At 43.2% G+C, this 18,956-nt stretch overlaps 1 long non-coding RNA gene across 1 annotated transcript in view; it reads left to right on the top strand.

The window, feature by feature from the left end:
* The window catches only part of LOC120409044, a 50,418-nt gene extending 35,233 nt beyond the window's left edge, over window positions 1-15,185 (top strand). The window contains exons 2-3 of the long non-coding RNA XR_005601077.1: window positions 4,984-5,157; window positions 12,331-15,185. This is a non-coding gene — a long non-coding RNA (uncharacterized LOC120409044). The remainder of the gene's footprint in view (window positions 1-4,983; window positions 5,158-12,330) is intronic.
* Window positions 15,186-18,956: the final 3,771 nt, after the last annotated feature.

The following is an 18,956-nucleotide window of genomic DNA, read 5'->3' as shown; positions in this document are numbered from 1 at the left end:
GCTGGAAAATCAAAGAGACATCTAAATTCCTTTGAAAGCAAATTCTTTTTAAAATTAATTCCATGTATTTTTCAGAAATGTGAAGATTCATCATATTTCAGAAACCCCTTATTTTTAAAGTTATCCAGGAAAGATGGAAATATTTGGGACATGTATTAAGAATGAAGCCAGAGCATCTGCCATGGCAAGCATGTCATTGGGCAGCTGGACGAATACACAAAAGCGGCTGACTGACAGAATTCCTCCATCAAAAACTGAGAGGGAAAATTTTTATGGGGCTTATATGGGTGAGAGACGGGGATGGTTTAACCTTTTTTTGTGCCCTAAATTATATCTGATGCATGGGATTAATTTAGATTCAGAATTGAAATCTGGGCTTCAAAGTAGAAATAAGGCCACATCCAATTTGATTTCGTGTTCTGGAATCTATATTACTTGCCATAAAAGTCAGTATTTGTTATGTGATATTTGTCACAGTTCCAGGGTTGACTGTACCTTTGACCCGCTACACTATGGTCTTCTTGAGGGAACCCCCTCAAGGTTCTAGGCTTCCCATCCATCACCTCTCTTGGTGCAGAGAATCATGTCTTTCTCCCTTCAGACCAGAGGTATAGGCTTGCAGTCCTTCCGCACTTTAGTGTGATTTCCCAGCAGGTCTGACTAGGGTCCGACACCTGTGCTTAACTCCTTCTCCAGGGACTATAACTGTACACCAGTTAGCAATCAGCCTTCACAAAGCAAGCTGCATTGATTCTTACGGCAAAAGCATTACAGAGAAATCATGTATGTAAAAAGGAAAAAACTTATACACATACTAAAAGCTTACCAGATATCACTCCCAACTCTAGCGTAGGCCCTGGTAGGTGTCAGACTTTCAAACCTTACAAGTGAGTTTGCCCTGTTGGTTACAAGTTCATGTCAGTTTTTAGATCAGGAACCAGACCCCAACTGGTCAGTTCAGCTGTTTCTTTACACAGCTAATGCCTGCGATCTCCAGTCTGCTGGAACAGGTAATCACCAGTCAGGGAGTTGCTTCAAAAGTTGCTTTTCAGGGAGTTGCTTCAAAAGATTGGGTTTTTGCATAAGTGGAGTTGTGGAATTTGTAATAACTGCACCCCAGGGATTCCCCAGGAAACCCATTTAACACTTCTTATCCCTAAAGTCTGTGCCTGTCTAGCATATTTTAATATAGTTGTTTGAACTCCTTCGCTTCCCAGGTCTCCTATCTGTCACAGTGGTACAGTATTTAGTTTTATTGTGAAGAATTTTGCAGTGTTCAGAAGATACCTAAATAGGAAGTTTTCCATAGGCAACATAACACTTCAGAAAATAAAAATTACTTTTCGAGGATTCCAAGATTCCTTCCAATATTACTTTTATTCTGCCACTTCCTTTCTTACTTCCCCCACCCCCACCATTGGATGGGCTAATTTTGACTCAAAACCTTAATACATTGTGGTTGTCATTTGACATTTGTTTTCCCTTTCTGATAAAGTTCTTTTGCATCTTTCATCACTTCAGTAAAAAAGATATCAAAGCTAGTTATCAAATGCTGAAAAACTGTTTATATTTATATTTTGGAAAACTGCTTTTCTATAGACCCTCAATCCTCCTCCAGTCAATCTCAATCTCAAACCATCAGCTCTTAAAATGTAAGGATTGAAGCAAATCCAAAAAAACCTGCCTACTTAGGGCCCAATTCTGCAAACCAAACTCATGGGCATTCACTAACCTCGAGTGACATCTTCCCATGTGAGTGAAGGTTGCAGGCTCAGGCACTATCTTTCTGAGTACTAAATTCCTTGAAGTCATTTCCAAATATTGAAGACTCAATCTGTACCGAATATCTGCAACCATACAATCTTGGGCTAACTCCCCATACACCAATTTAAAAGATTAGCTTATACTGATTACTTTGTTAATTGGGAGGATATTTGTTTTAGAAAACAATAGTTGAGAAATACCACATGTTCACACATTATATTATGTTAACAGCAGCAATGCATGTATTGTAGCATCTTATCTGAGACTGATTTTAAGCTCTTGCTGTTTTATTGCTTGGATGTATGTATTTCAGCCTCATCCTTTCCTCTCTTTGATTGACCTAAATTTTGCCTGTTGGCTAATCTCTATGCCATGCCATTTTTGCTCCTGCTCTTTCCTTTCACTTTTTTTTCAGTTTGATAGTTATGGTACAGTAGTTCTAATTTAATGAGTAATTTTAATAATGTCTTTAAAATGAAATAATTTGTTTAAGGAATCCCTTTATGAAAAGTTGTAAGTAGAAACTGCTGGTTAGTTGCTTGGCTGGAGTGTGAAGGATGGAGAGATGGCTATAGGGAAGACAAAGATTTTGGTACTTACGAAAGTGAGACCTAAACATTTGCTACAGTATGAATTCTAAGGGTTTATACAAATTCTCAGTCCAGCTCTGTTCATGCATCTCACTCTTAGTTTGTACCAACCCCTGCTGTATTCATCTTATAACTCTCTTGAGCAGAGTCTGACAAGCCTGCCTGTAGCAGGGTGGTCCCTTGCTCCTGCCCTGAAGGGCTTAAAACAGCCCTGGGGGAGGGTTGTGGCTGGGAGCTACTAAGCTGGGCTGATTGGGAAGTGGCTGCAGCTGGGCCACGCCCCAATCAGGCCACAGCTGGCCTGTATAGAGGCTGGGAGCCAGAAGCTCAGCAGTCTCCCTCTGCCTGTAGAGGGAGAAGGGCCTGGCTGCAGGGAGCTAGAGACAGGGTATGTGAGTGAAGCAGGGCTGGGGACAGGCAGTGGAGCTGGGGAGCTCCAGCCTGGAAAGCCCCAGGCTGTGGCCTAGCATAAGGCCAACAGGTATGGGGGGTTGCGGAGGGCAGCCCAGGGGTAGGCCAAGGCAGCAGGTCCAAACCCAACCTTGCCAGTGATGAGTGGCTGATACTGCAGTCTGCCCTAGGGCATGGGGCTAGATGATGACTGGCAGTAGCCTTATACTGAGGTGAGGTGGGAATAGTGGGTGGGGGTTCCCTGGGGAGGGGAGACGCTAAGACTGAGGGGTTACTGCCAGGGGGCAACACCCTAGATAAGAGGGCACCGGGGTCCTGGGAGGGACACGGGGGCCAGAAGACAGGTGGATCACCAGCCTGCAGAGGGCACTCCGGAGCTGGAATGAGCTAATTCCTGGAAGTCACCAGCAGGAGGTGCCGCAGGGGTGAGTCTGCCCATCTACACTGCACAATTGGTACAAATGTCTGACCTCCTCTAATTGTGACCTAAACTAGATTTTAAAGGTTAGTGTATTTGACCTACTCTTCCAGTCTTTGTTTTCAAACTAGCGGTGCTGGTATGCAATGTTAAAACAAATTAAGGGCCAGAGTCAGTCCTAGATTCAGTGGGTTGAAGTACTTAGAATACCCTGAAAGAACTCATTTACATGCACATTTCAGCTCTGATATCCTTTACTCTTGCTCCTGTTTTGAAGATGCATTTGCCCTAATAAGTTCCCCTCTGTCTTGCTGCTTTGCAGAAATGCATTTCTGCTAAAGTCAACAGTGGTGCCTTTATTTCTTTCAATGGAAAGAATCTGAAATGTTGTCACTGTAAACCACTCTGAATTCACAAATCTATACATATGAAAGGGACAAGCGCTGAAATAATCTCTGGGACTGTCAGACCATGTTACATTCATCTGTGTTTGTTGCCTTGCCATGTTTTCTTTGGAAGACTGTGGTTCTCAGTTCTCAATGGGGGCATGCATATGTGACACCAAAATCAACTCCTACAGTGCTTTCTACGTTACTTCCAGGAAATTATATGGGGAATACAGTTTTTGCATATTACTTTTTTCTGTAACAGGCTACACCTTTCAGGAGGATATTTTCATCTTCAAAGTGATATACAAACAGTTTCAGACCCTGCGAGTTAAGTATTATTCCCATTTTGCCAGGCAGGAAGTTGAAACAAGTTGTGACAAACAGGGCCCCAGAAGGCATTTATGCAGAGCCAGGGTTACAGAAGACAGGAGTTCCAGTTCTATACTGAGGCCCTGACATTTGCTAAACATTTCTGGTAATTGACATACTTTTGGTAGAAATGCATTAGGAACCTTTCAGAAATATAAAGATGCCTAAATTACCTGGAGCAATTATACTGTAAAAACGGAGCATATACACAGATTATAGTCAGATTTAATCTCTGTACTAAAGTAGTTACCTTGGCAACTATTATATTGCAGGAGATTTGGGTAATTAGCAAGTAACACACCGACTAAAGTCTGACAGGTGGGATACAACACTTCACCAATGTGTTTCATAAGAACTAAGCATAAAGTGGCATATACACTTGTGTTATTTTCAGTTTAAGAAAAAATATGCCAAAAGCAACACTACATTCAAGGAAGGTTTGTTTTAAATGCATTAGTGTGCCTTTTAATATAGCAGTCTGTGCAGTATTGTATACACTATACCAGCACTCATTGAAGCAACATGACATGCATGGGCATAATTAAGACAACATTGTTTGTCTCAATCTATAAGCCTTCTGTCTAAAACATCTTAATAATCCTTATTAGTACAAGTGTGCAATTGTATATTACTGAAGTTCCCTCTTAAATCTGGGGTGGTTGTAGGCTTGGTTAGATTAAAGGCTTGTCTCCATGATGCCACACTATGCTTTTCAGAGTGTGTCTTGTAGAACGCACATGATAGAGTATTCTGCAACTGCCCCATGTAGACCCTGCTGGCACAAACTAAAGGATACCTAGTATGCATTAACATAGTCCTGTTTGAAATGGGACTACATCAGTGCAAACTAGATACCTTTATTTCATGCCAGCAGGGCTTACCTAGGGCAGTTAGAGCAATCTGTAGTTCACACGCATGTAGAGCACACTGCAGCACTATGTAGATTAGCCCTAAGGCTCTGATTTTTTAAATTAAATCTTATATGAACAGATGCATAAAAAGTGAGTTTTCAATATAGGCTTAATATGTGCTTGTGTGACAGGGTCCAGCAAGACTTCTCTGCCCTCTGCTGGAGGCATCAGTGTCTTGCCACTCCCTGTTAAAGAAAATCCGCTCTGATTGGGCTGCCAACACGATTTACTCCTCCAAAGAATTAGAAGGCCAAAGTAGACTGGTGGAGACGCTGACTAAGAAGGCTTGGCTACTTCCTCTCAGGGTGAGTGCTGGGTGAGCCTGGGACAGAGGAGAAGGTGCTCAGTGCTGGCTCTGAAGCTCAGGGCCAGGTCAGGACCTTGGCTTAAAGCACTGTGACCAAGTGCTTGCCTTTTGTGTTTCTTAGTTTAAAAATGCAGTCAACTCACATTCTGAGTTTATCATTTAATTGTTTAAAGGGTGAAGCCGAGCTTTATTCCTCAAGCTTCGATGAGCACAAGATTTCCTCTCACTTGTGTGATTTCTGGAATATTTGGGGTAAAATTTGAAACAGTCATTTGAATAAAAAAATCAAAATGTTTTGAAAATGTAACAATATTTTAATTTTTGTTCAGAATCTTTTTTTTATTACTATAATTGGCAAATTTGATACTAATGTGCAAAATGTGTTCATTGACCTGAATCTGCATTTTTTTTTACAGAACAAAGTTTTGGCCCAAAAATATCACCCAGCTCTACACTTAAATTTTTACATACAAAGTATAAGAAAGCTGTTAAGTCCTGACTATTTAAAGTGAAAAAATATCTGGTATCTGACACTGGAGGTTCAGAAACATAAGGGAATGTTGTAGATATGAACTAATTTGAAGAAGTCTCATCACTTTCTGTAGTTCTTCTTCGAGAGATGTTCCTGTGGGTGCTCCGCTCCAGGTGTTGGTGCGTCCCTGCGCCTTCACTCGGAGATTTTTGCAGCAGTACTCATACCGGCCACGCATGCACAGAGCCTGCCCCCCCGCTCAGACCCCCGCTACAAGCCTACCTACCTGTAAACGAGCGGATCGCAAGTACTTCATCCCTTCTAAGGGCTCTGAAGTCTTTTTTACCCATCCAGTGCCAAACTCGTTGGTAGTAGATACAGCCAGCCAAAGGGCCAAACAGCAGTATTCCCGCTCCACCCCATCCAACAAAGACAGTAAATGCTTGGACCTCCTTGGACATAAAGTATATGCATCTTCAATGCTACAATTTTGTATTGCTAATTATACTGCAGTTCTCGCAAAGTATGACCACAAGAACTATAACAAATTCATAGACTTTATTGATGACATTCCAGATGAAAAGAAGCAACAATTCACAGCTCTAGTCTCTGAGGGACAAATCATATCATGTACCGCTCTTCAAGCGGCCCTCGATGCAGCCAATACTGCAGCAAGATACACCGCCACAGCAGTGGTCATGTGCAGAGGTTCATGGCTCTCCTCCTCTTCCTTTCCACGAGAGGTCCAGAGTACCATTGAAGATCTTCTCTTTGATGGTGACAAACTCTTTGCTTCCACCATGAATTATGTACTTCATTCAATGAAGGACTCAAGGGCAACCCTCCGGTCCTTAGGAATCCAAACCCCTATGACCAGAAGGCGACATTATAGATTTCAACCTTACCACCGTCCACGCTATCCCGCATATACACAGCACTTCCATAGATCACAGGAGCAACAACAACAACAACAGCAATGCCGGAGACCCAGATACCAGCGCCGTCATCTCAATTCTTCGGTAACGCCTCAGCCCCCTCCAACTAATAAGCAGATTTGAAATTTTGGTCGAGGATCTAAAAAACAACATTCCCACTTCAGCGCTTACACCCCATGGCCCTATTTTTGGACACCACCTACGGCCATTCTCCCACCAATGGCAGAGCATTACCACCAACAAGTGGGTTATAGAGCTTGTCACAGTTGGCTACTCTATTCCCTTCCGCTCCCTGCCTCCCACCCACCCACCCTCCCCGTCCCTCGTCAGGAACCCCTCTCACGAGCCACTGGTCTTCCAAGAAGTACAACATCTCCTTCAGTTGGGAGCAGTGGAACTTGTGCCCAAACGACACAGAGGGAAGGGCTTTTATTCCCATTACTTCTTAATAGAAAAGAAAACTGGGGGATGGTGACCGATCCTCGATTTCAGGCGCTCAACAAATTTATCAAAAAGCAAAAGTTCAAGATGGTTACTCTCACCACCATAATCCCAGTGCTGGAGCAGGGCGATTGGTTTTCAGCCCTCGACCTACAGGACGCCTATTTTCATGTCACTATACATCCAGCCCACAGATGTTTCCTTCGTTTTACCCTCGGCTCGACACATTTTCAATACAGGGTTCTACCTTTCAGACTTTCCACCACCACTTGGAGTTTTCTCCAAGCTCCTAGCCGTAGTCACCGCCTACCTCAGGAAATAAGGAGAAGGAGTCATAATATTTCCTTACCTCGACAATTGCCTCCTCAAAGCCTCAATGTTCGATGAAGCTCTCCGATTTACGCGGCTCACCATGTATTGTTTCCTATCTCTTGGTCTATAAATAAACAAAAACAAATCCACATTACGTCCTACTCAGCACCTGGAGTTCATAGGAGCATACCTCAATTCCCGAACGGGGTTGGCATCTCTCCCACCCGACCGATTCAACACCATAAAACTTCTGGCCACAAAACTTCGCAACAGTCCCCAGGTCACTGCCCGAGACTGCCTACAACTACTAGGTCACATGGCCTCGTGCACTTTCATGGTCCTAAATGCACGCCTGTACATGAGGTGCTTCCAAGCTCGGTTGGCCACGGTTTACAAACCAAATGTGCATGCTCTAAACAAGCCTCTTTCCATACCCTTCCGAGTCAAAGACTCTCTACTATGGTGGACAGTTCCCTCCAACCTCTGCTCTGGAGTCCCCTTTCTCCAGGACGCTCCATCCCTCATAATGACTACCAATGCATCCCTCACAGGGTGGGGCATACACATGTCTCACCACACAGTCCAGCGGCTATAGTCTTCAACGGAAACCTCCCTGCACATAAATGTCCTAGAACTTCGAGCCATACGCAATGCCTGCCATCACTTCCTCCCACTAATCAGGAATCAACATGTATGCATAATGACAGACAACATTGCCTGCTTGTTCTATGTAAACAGGCAAGGAGGAGCTCACTCTCACTCGCTTTGCACAGAGGTTATGAAGCTCTGGAATTGGTGCCTTGCAAACAACATCCGGATATCAGCTGCCTATCTTCCCAGAGTTATGAATACCACAGTGGACGAATTAAGCAGACGCTTTCCCTGGGATCATGAATGGGAGATAAATGAGACAATCATCCACAGCATATTCCGCATTTGGGGGTCACCCAACCATAGACCTTTTCGCAACTGCGAAAAACACGAAATGTTCCGAATTTTGCTCCAGGGCAGGACTCGGCAAACATTCCCTGGGAGACTCATTCATGGTCTCATGGCACCGGAACTTACTCTACGCTTCCCCCCCTATACTGGTTCTCCACAGAGTTATGACAAAGATACGAACAGATCATGCCAAGGTGATCTTGATTGCCCGTCGTGGCCCAGACAACCATGGTTTCTGTTCCTCACTAGAATGTCAATTCGACCACCAATTTCATTGCCCCTCACTCTGAACCTCTTATCACAGCAACACGGCCGATTTCTTCACCCCAACCTGTCCATGCTTTACCTCAAAGCCTGGTTCCTATATGGTTCTCCCAAAACTAGCTTGCTCTGACCAAGTTCAGAGTGTTCCTACACAGCAGAACACAATCTACTCATACCAGCTATCTACAAAAGTGGAAACAATTCACACAATGGTGTTCACCTAAACAACTTTCTCCCACATCGGTACCTCTCCCGCTCATACTTGACTACCTATTGGACATTAAGCAATCTGGCCTTTCTTTCAGCTCCATCAGAGTCCATTTAGCTACTATTACAACCTCTCATGACAGAATCAACAATACCTCTGTCTTTGCTCGTCTGATCAACAAGCGTTTTCCTCAAGGGACTCCAAACCCTATACTCAGACATTAAACCGCCTACCCCTCCGTGGGACCTTCATTTAGTATTATCCTGCCTAACTCAACAACCATTTGAGCCCCTAGCCACTTGCTCCCTTTTACACCTCTCTATGAAAACAGCATTTTTAGTGGCAATTACCTCCGCCAGACGGGCAGGAGAAATAGCAGCTGTTATGGTAGATTCACCATATACACTATTTTTCAAGGACAAGGTTACCCTTGGATTACACCCCAAATTTCTTCCAAAGGTTCATTCCTCATTAATGAGCCAATACACCTACCGACCTTCTTTCGAAAACCACATGCAAACTCTTTCGAAGCCACAATGCATATGTTAGATGTACGCAGGGCCTTGTCTTTCTATTTGGATAGAACCAAACCTTTTAGAAGCTCTTCTAGACTTTTTGTCTCCATCGCGGAGCGTTCCAAAGGGACACCTATTTCTGCCCAGAGACTTTCAAACTGGATTTCTGACTGCATCCGATTGTGTTATCAGATAAAGAAAGTTTTGAATAGCTTTCAAAAGGTTGTTGAATAGCTCAGTGGTTTGAGCATTGGCCTGCTAAACCCAGGCTTGTGAGTTCAATCCTTGAGGAGGCCACTTAGGGATCTGGGGCAAAAATTGGTCCTGCTAGTGAAGGCAGGGGGCTGGACTCGATGACCTTTCGAGGTCCCTTCCAGTTCTAGGAGATTGGTATATCTCCAATTATTACCTTTTTTTTTTTTTAAGTTACACCTCCAGCCTGCATCAGAACTCATTCCACTAGATCTGTAGCTACCTCTGTAGATTTCTTACGCAAAGTTACCCTGGCTGACATCTGTAAAGTAGCCACTTGGTCCTCTGAACACACATTTGTTAAACACTATGCCCTTACTCAAGGCCCTCTCTCTCATACACGATTGGGCAGAGCTGTATTATCTACTGAATTCCTATCAGATCCAAAGTCCCTACCTCCTTGAGACACACTGCTTTTAAGTCACCTGGAGTGGAGCACCCACAGGGACATCTCTCTCTCGAAGAGGAGGTTACTCACCCTGTGCAGTAACTGATGTTCTTCGAGATGAGTGTCCCTGTGGGTGCTCCACTACCTACCCTCCTCCCCTCTACTTTGGAGTTGGGGTACCTCTGTTGTAAAGAAGGAACTGAGGAGACCGGTCATGCATGCGTACTATTAAGGTATACTCAGAGCGGGGGGGCAGGCTCTGCACATGAGTGGCCGGTACAGGTACTGCTGCAAAAATCTCCAAGCAAAGGCACAGGAACGCACCAGCACCTGGAGTGGAGCACCCACAGGGACACTCATCTCAAAGAACATCAGTTAATGCACAGGGTGAGTAACCTCCTCTTCTGTGAGAGATTAATTATATGAAACAAAGCTTCATTTTTAAATGAGTACAACAGTATTGGTGATGTCCTGTGTATTTCATCATATTATGTACGAAGGATAAGGGTACTGTATTGTGTGTTGTGGAAACAGAACCCAGTTCTGTATGTGCTTTCCCATAGACTAACAATTAAGTCATTGCACAGAATTACTCTTGAGCGCTGGGATGAAGATTATTTTTGATGTTTACATAATTTTAAGCCTTTTAAAACTGATGTGCATGCATAGTACATTTTGTATGGCATCTTTTATTAAGCTTGTAAACTGTGGCTAAGGAAGTCTGCACTGAATATGTGTGAGTGGCTAACTGCAGATCTTGGAGACCTTTAAAAGACACCCTCCACTACTGCCCATATTGTAAGCATCTCTCAGCCTCCTCTTGTGAATCTGTGTGGCAGAGTTCTGTTGAATGGGGTAATTCCCAAATATCTCTACAGAAGTGCTGTCCTGCTCTATAGACCTTCTGAGATGCACTGGAGACTTATCTTCCTGCAGACCTCCCAAGATGTGGGTGGGACCATTTGATCAGTGTCCATTGATTTTTTTTTAATTTTTATTTTTGGCAAGCCAGCAGAGCTTTCTAGTCTAGGAGACAAACATTTATGTCCTCTACTTTATCCTTTTAAAATTCCATACAAAGTTACATTAAGAATGTTGGAGTTGCGTGGTTAAGCACTCAAGTCAAGAAATACAAAAATTAGGGTTGCATGCACAACCATTTTGCCCCTTGTATTTTTGAATTTGATATGGTCTTAAAATGTATGTTCATCACATACCATTTCTAATTTCACACAATGTACTATTTTCCCTACAAACTTAAATCTGTGTGTATCTTTGAGTACTGTGCACATTATGCAAGAATCTGAGTAGTGATACATGAAAAGTAAAGTAAATGTTTATACCTGATTCAGATTCTATCTAGGAGCAGAGATTAATGTGTATGAGAATTAAAATTAGATGGCATAGGTAGACCATTTAAGTATGTAGCTAAATTACTTGATTAGTTGGCTATTTCAGCCCCTGAAAGGCACCTAAAGATTGTGCTGCTGTTGGAAGAATACACCCCCCCCCCACACACACACCCCTCTTTAGGTGTCTTTATATATACACAGTACAAGGTGTGATGGGATATACCCCGCACACTGGCTCTAAAAGGGCTGAGGTAAACAAGGTGGACCCAATTAGCAGGCTGGGAGAATTAAGGATGAGAGTAAAGCCGTAATTATGAGGAAACTCTCCTGAGCAAAGGTGGGCTGGGCTAGCGTAAAGACAGGAAGCTGGCAGCAGCAAGGGATTGCTTGGAGGAAGTTTGCGGTCACCCTCTGTTTAGTAGAGAGGGAAAGAGGGAACACAGGGAAAAAGTAGTACCCTGAGAGCCTGGTTCAGAGGGAAGGGTGTACCCTGAAGAGAGCAGGGTGGAGAAGAGAGCCCGTGGGATGGGACATGGGGTAGGAAGTAGCCCAGCGAATTAGCAGCAAGGTTGGGGACTGAACAGACCTTGGCTCCATGTTGTAGGGTCCCTGGGCTGGAACTCAGGGTCGAGGGCTGGGGAAGTGGCACCGGTGGGACAGTGAATTGGAAGGCTGCCTGAGTCACTGAACATAAGAACATAAGAACGGCTGTACCGGGTCAGATGAAAGGTCCATCTAGCCCAGTATCTGTCTACCGACAGTGGCCAGTGCCAGGTGCCCCAGAGGGAGTGAACCTAACAGCAGGGCTGGCTCCAGACCCCAGCGCGTCAAGCGCGTGCTTGGGGCGGCATGCCGCGGGAGGGCGGCAGGCGGCTCTGGTGGACCTCCCGCAGGCATGCCTGCGGAGGGTCCGCTGGTCCCGCGGCTTCGGTGGAGCATCCGCAGGCATGTCTGTGGGAGGTCCACCGGAGCCGCGGGACCGGCGACCGGGAGAGCACCCCCCTGCGGCGTGCCGCCCTGCTTGGGGCGGCGCAATTCCTAGAGCCGCCCCTGCCTAACAGGCAATGATCAAGTGATCTCTCTCCTGCAGGGGTGACAGGATCAGGATACCAGGCGTGGGGACTTCTGGATGCCCCTTGAACAGGAGAGATTTTGAAGGACTCTACCCTGGAAGGGGGGAAATGTTGAGTGACCTCGCCAGAGGGCCAAATCACTAAGAGGGAGCAACAGTTAATGAAGTGAGAGTAGGGCTGTGGCCTGAGAGTGAGAGGCAGAGAAACGGCATGCGACCGCAGGAAGAGGCATTGGTCTCATGGAGCGAATCCCCAGAACAGCCAGGAGGAGGCACCATTCCAGCAATGAGTAGAGCACACATGTGAGTATTGATAGTTATTACAATGTATTAAAGAGAAGACAAAGTATCAAGAATTTGGTATTTTGACAGTAAAAGCAATATAAATACACATCAGTGTCTAATCCTGCATGGTGTGAATGTCTACTGTGAACAGGGCTGTGCAACACATCTGCTCTTTCAGAGTCTGTTCTGGTTTGGCTACCCACCGTTTGAGACTTACACCTGTCTTATTTTGAAGCCTCTGGACTGCTGACTCCCAAGATAGATAATCTAGTTTTAAGGTTTTGAAACTGTGTGAATGTAATTTATACTCTTTACACTTCCACTGAAGAATGCATCCCATCATGTCATACAAACATGTGACGTTATTCTTGCTGGCATATTGGAGAGATCATATCCTTAGCATCAATACCATGCTGTGAATTTATTGTGGGTGATGACATGTATCCACTCACTTATACACAGCCTATTTCAGAATTTCTAGAAAGGCAACTGAAACAACAAAATTGTCATCAAGAAATACAGTAATAAACTATGCTATAAAAATACTGAGGATTTGCAGTGCAGATCTGGATTTTATTCCCATAAGCATTAGAATAAAAACCTAGACATTTGCTGATTTAATGCCCACTTCCTCTTAAGAAGTCGTAGCTTCATGCTACCCTAAATCACAAACTACAGCATCTCTTGCCACACTGAATCTCACTATGAGACTTTGCTCATATCTTGCTCACACATTGCCCACCTGCAATAAACTGTGCTTCAAACTGAAAGTGTATGTAAGGTAACATGTACCCACCATTCTCACCCTACTATTGAGGCTGAACCAACTACTAGAGAATGACTTCAAGTCACACAGCATCTCAGAACTACCCTATTGAAAGTAAAATGAAACTACCATGTAGAAAAATATGTTCCTAGAAGATCATTTTAACTTCATTCAGTTCAAGCTTGTATGACTATCTACACATTTCCATGGTCTTTCAGTTTCTAGGGACAGTTTACCCTACTGATATCTGAAAGGTAGCAATCAGTGTGAGTAGGCTCTGAAAATGTATATGAATTCTTTCACATACATGACAGCTTGTTTTGAGCAGGAGATGCAAGTGAATGCATATAGACACATGGATGGATTTAAGCACGAGGCCACAACTTTATTAATGCTCTATTACATACCAGGCATTTAAGTGGGACCAGTGCAGGGTTACAGGGCTCCCAACATTTAACCTGTAACTTGGGTTAGACTCTCCTCAGCTTAGCCCTTGGATTCTGCTCATTCTTCTGAATCCTCTTTACCCTGATACCCATGAGGGGAACAGAAGGTATGAAAAAGGGGGGACCTTGGTATGCACAAGCTTCAGATCTCCTTTCTCCAGCAGACATAAGGCCCACCAGCAAAATCCCAGGTGTCTGTCTCTCTCTTTTTTTTTCCCTTTGGGAGCAAGCCCCTTTTTGGCTGTTATCTGCAGTGGACACTAAGAGTGCCAGCAATTAGACTGCTCTCATCCTCCACTGCACAGTACCTGTTTTCTGCCTGATCCAATCCCCAGTTGCCATCGTACATCATAATGGGAAATTCATTTACAGACTTATCCGCGTTCCTTCCCCTGCATCGAGCTTGCCTGTGCTTCACTGCCAGGCTGACTGGACTGTGGTGGAGTCTCAAATTGGTCCTGGCTCACGGCATAGCTAGAAAGTTGCATGTCCCCCATCTCCTCCTCATCCTCACTGTTCACATCGGGAATCTGTGTCTCAGGCGCCTCAGAGGTATCCACAGTGGTATGGTGGTGGAGTCTCTGCCAGATATGGCATGCAGCTCTTTGTAAAAGCATAAGGTCTTAAACTTTGAACCAGATTGACTGTTGGCCTCCCTGGCCTTCTGATATGCATGCCACAATTTCTTTGCTTGCACACAGCACTGTTGCTGATCCCTCTCGTACTCTCTTGCATCCCCTGTCCACATTTCTACATCTGGTCCATGGCTGTGCCTGCACAGCCTCTTCTTCCCACAGCCCAGGAGATCCAGTATCTCCTGTCAACTCCAGAATGGAGCATGCCTGGAGCGTGTAGCAAACATGGGCAGCTGGGCAGTTGCACACAAGAATGGAGAGCTGCTAGGTGTGTTGCCAAGCTGGACAATCAGGAAAAGGCATTTCAAAAATCACAGGGTTTTAAAGGAGAGGCTTCCAGTCTCCATGGCCCCTGGGCAGTGGAGTTCACAATTATAACCAGAGCAGTTGGTATAGGGCATTATAGGACAGCTGCTGGAGGATATAGGGTCAATATAGGTAAGGCAGTATCTACACTTCACTGCATTGACCTCAGTACGATTGACTGTAGCTCAACGTGCTGGGTGAGGTGGTGTTACTGTGTTGCCATAATGGGGTGCTTATATTGGTGTGAATCAAATTTAACTGATGACACATGGACAACTAGGTCAATGCAAGACACCTTACATCAGGGCCACCCAGAGGATACAGGGGGCCTGGGGCAAAGCTGGGGAGCTGCGGCGCTTGTACTCACCCGGCGGCGGTCCAGGTCTCTGGTGGCATTTTGGTGGCGGGGGGCTTTTAGTCGCTCTGCATCTTTGGCATCACTGAAGGGCCCCCTGCTGCCGAAGACCTGGACTGCCGCCGGGCCAGGGCTCGCGGGGCCCCTGCGGGGCCCAGGGCCTGCGGCAAATTGGCCCACTTGCCCCCCCCCCGGGCAGCCCTGCCTTACATTGACCTGATGTAGGGGAACCAAGCCTTATTTTCTACTTACAATAGGCATGTATTTTCTAGTAATACTTTAACAAGGAAGGACAAAACAGCAAATCTTAGTAAAAGTTTTTTCAAAACTACTTCAGCCCAATTCACACTTGCTCTACTGATGCATAAGGTAGTCTAATGTAAGTCACCTAACATCACTTCTGAATTTGGCCCTTAATGTGCATATGCAATGTGTAATATTTTACACTTATACACACAGATTTTACATTTTTCTGGTTTCTATTATAACTCTTTATTTTCCACTTGAGTTTTTAATATTTAGATCTTTTGGGATGAAAGTTTCTATATTTGGTGTCTGTCTGAAGTAGAAATCTGATTATTTTGATAAAAATCTTCAGCCATTTTTCTGTGTTGGAAAATATTCTAGCTGTATTTTTTTAGAAGTGGCTCCAGCAGAAGTCACTAAATTTCAAAACCGGAACACTGTCCTCATTGAGGCGTTATCAGTGTTGGAGACTTAGGCCCTGGTCCTGCAAAAAATTATACCTGTGCTTAGCTTTACTGTGTTAGCGGTCCCTTTGAAGTCCACAGGACTACTTGCATTGTTTGAAGGATGTGCATGAAGTCTTTGGACTATTGTGACCTTCATTTTTTGTTTCCCCACTTTGCATTGCTTCAATTGTATGACTTCAGCATTACATAAAGGAATTTTTATTAAATATAAATCCTTCATTGCAGTCCTGTGTATTAGTGCCTGTACTTTGTGTAACAGGAGTTTTGGATGTTGAAGAAATACGAGACTGGATCCATTGTGTAAACAAAATGTACTGTAGTTGTCTCATGCAAGTATATTTCAGCATACATTTGACGTAGAAAATAGATGTGAGAAACAATATTTGAAAAGCTATCTTTTGCTTGAACTTTGATTTATAAAGGAAAATTCTGCTAATTCCAGTGGGATAAGACTAGTGACTTCTAATTCAATTGCTTGTGCATAAAGATGTAACATGGGATCATAGGATGAAAAAGGGTACTCTTGCCTCAGCTGAATCAGACAAAATACAGTGCTTAAGCTGTTGACTAATACATGACATGACTGCTGCCAAGATTATGCTGCTCATTTATAAAGGTTGGGGATGACTCAAAGGCAGCACATGTTTCACATTAGTGCCCAGAGGCAATTACTGTTTACATCATGACAATGTCAATTATCACCTACAGCACTTCTGCAAGGAATAAAATGGTACTGACAAAGATATAATTATTTGGCCATTTGCTTCTTTACTACTTCAAATGTCAGTGTCTGAGTTGTTTCTCTAGTGATGTTTATATGGCCATATTTTCTCTCAGCTAAAATGGTATGAAAGCTACAGTCTCTTCCCACTTGAGTATTGGGGAAATATGTTGTTTAAAGCAAAACCTCTTCCTGTGTGACCTTTGATACTGAGCTAGATTTGGGGGGATTTTCATGGTCTGAAATTAGCTTCCATACAGTTACATTTTTATTTTAAATGTACATGTTAACATGGCTTAGCCAGCCCCAACAGTTGTGCTAAAGAGTCAAGGACTTTGGAAGTGAATATTAGAGCCATTGCTGAAAGCCAGTCATTAGTGGTGGCATTTGGATGGAATAGAAAAATAGTAATATAAAAATTCAGTGTCGCTCATTACTGTGTCAGCATGGAGAGGCACTAAATAGTGGAAGAACTAAGTTGTAATCCTGGATGTAGCAGTAGGTCTCCAAGACAACATGAGTTTCAAGTGCTGCATAAGAAAGCTGTAAATGTGCTCACAGTTCCTACTATGGACTTGAAGCCGTGTCAGCTTCTGTGACTATTAATATTATGTGTAATTATGTACATTCTAAACTCAGCCTTTTTATCAGCTCAGTTCCTAAGCATCATCACACACAAACCCCCACTAGAACTGCTGCTAATTGGTGCTATTGTTGACATTGCTGACAGAGGTATTGAGGAGCCAGTGGGCAGGGAGTCTAAATTCTTCTCACTCCCAGAAGTGGATCTCTAGATCAGAATTGTGGCACATTGTCATGGCGTGAGCGTGATGATGTTGTAAAAAGTTACACTCCATTTGCTGGTTATTCTGTGTATAGAGAATTTTGTTTTCCAGGGATGTTAATCTGGTACCTCTTACAATAAGTACATTTTGAACAAAGGTGATATCTTTACTTTCTTGATTCCTGATTCAGGAATCATATTAGTGATTCATTTAATGTAGAACCTGGAAGGGGAGTAAGCTTATTAATAACAAAGTATTTCTCCACCCTCATTGGATCTTTCTGCCCGTAGACAGAATCCATCTAGCTTCCAGGTTGAGCTGGTCAAAAATTTTCTGATGGAATGTTTCCCATCCAAAAACGACAGTTAATTGAAACAGAAACTTTCCAAGGAAACATGTTTCGACAAAATTTCATCAATCGACAATTGAATATTAAATTGGTCCAATAAAATATATTACCTCACCCACTTTTGTCTCTAATATCCTGGGACCAACATGGATACAATAACACAGCATAAAAATTAATATTGGGTTTAACAAGGTTGAAAAATCCATGTTGGTGGTTTTGGAATGGAATACTATTTTTCATTTCAAATTTTATTTTTATTAAAAGTCAAAATTGAAACAAAATGCATCTACGGACAATAATTTTTTTGAAAACATTTTTCAGTGGTAAATTTCAAATTTTTGTTTTTATTCCAATTTGGAATCAAATAAATCTTGAAATTGTGGAATATTCTGCAAAACAGAAATTCCAGTTCTTGCACAGCTCAATTTCCAGGATGCAAATAAGTTTTTTCAGGGGTGTCTTGCAGTTTCCCTGGTCTTTTGCACAATGGAAAATTATTTTGCTCAGTCAGATCCTTTCCCTTCTTTGCAGCCATATTCCCAAAGGAAAGGGAGAGTAAAGCAAATAATGGGGGATGGAGAGACTAAGTTTAAAAATCTCACTACTTAAGAGATATTCCAACTCTTCAAACTGGAAAAATTCTGTAGACTTGAAGTGAGAACTCCTACCTGTTTTAACTGCCAATGATGAACTTACGCGTGCTGCTTGCTGGAACACACGAAACAATTTTGAATATATATTCTATGCTTTATAGTATGAAATGTTGAATTTCTTTGACAGCTTCATAAGAATTTTACATGCATTTCTGCACCAACAAAAAGCAATGTCAATCAAATGGAGTGATTATGCAACAAAATATTGCTTATTGACAGTGATTCTTAAAGTTGCAAGATATGTTTTTATCACCCTCCATAATAAGGGCTGAAAACCTAATTATTACATGCATAATAGTCTGAGCTGAGTCATTCCTACAGCTGTTTCTCTTTCTGAATGTAGATAATTGGTAAGAGTAGCAATCATAGCTCTTGTTAAAATGGAAAATACCAAATTGCTCTGAGAATCACCATGAAATAAATTTGAGTTGGGCCTTTCTAAAAAACACATTCTAAGTAAGCTAATCTGTTTGCTGCAAAGCTAGTATAACAGCCACTCCCCTCCACTTGTAGCAGAAGAACCAGACTTCAATAGCTCCAGAAATGAACCAGCAAGGGCTGCAACTGGACCTTCAGCCATTAGGACATACAGAAAGATTTGATCTGTCCCAGATCACTGAATGTAGATGG

The sequence above is a fragment of the Mauremys reevesii genome, linkage group 7 (assembly GCF_016161935.1).
Source record: "Mauremys reevesii isolate NIE-2019 linkage group 7, ASM1616193v1, whole genome shotgun sequence".
Classification (NCBI taxonomy): domain Eukaryota; kingdom Metazoa; phylum Chordata; order Testudines; family Geoemydidae; genus Mauremys; species Mauremys reevesii.
Note: the sequence above shows the minus strand (reverse complement) of the source record. Positions and strands in the feature narration are given on the sequence as shown.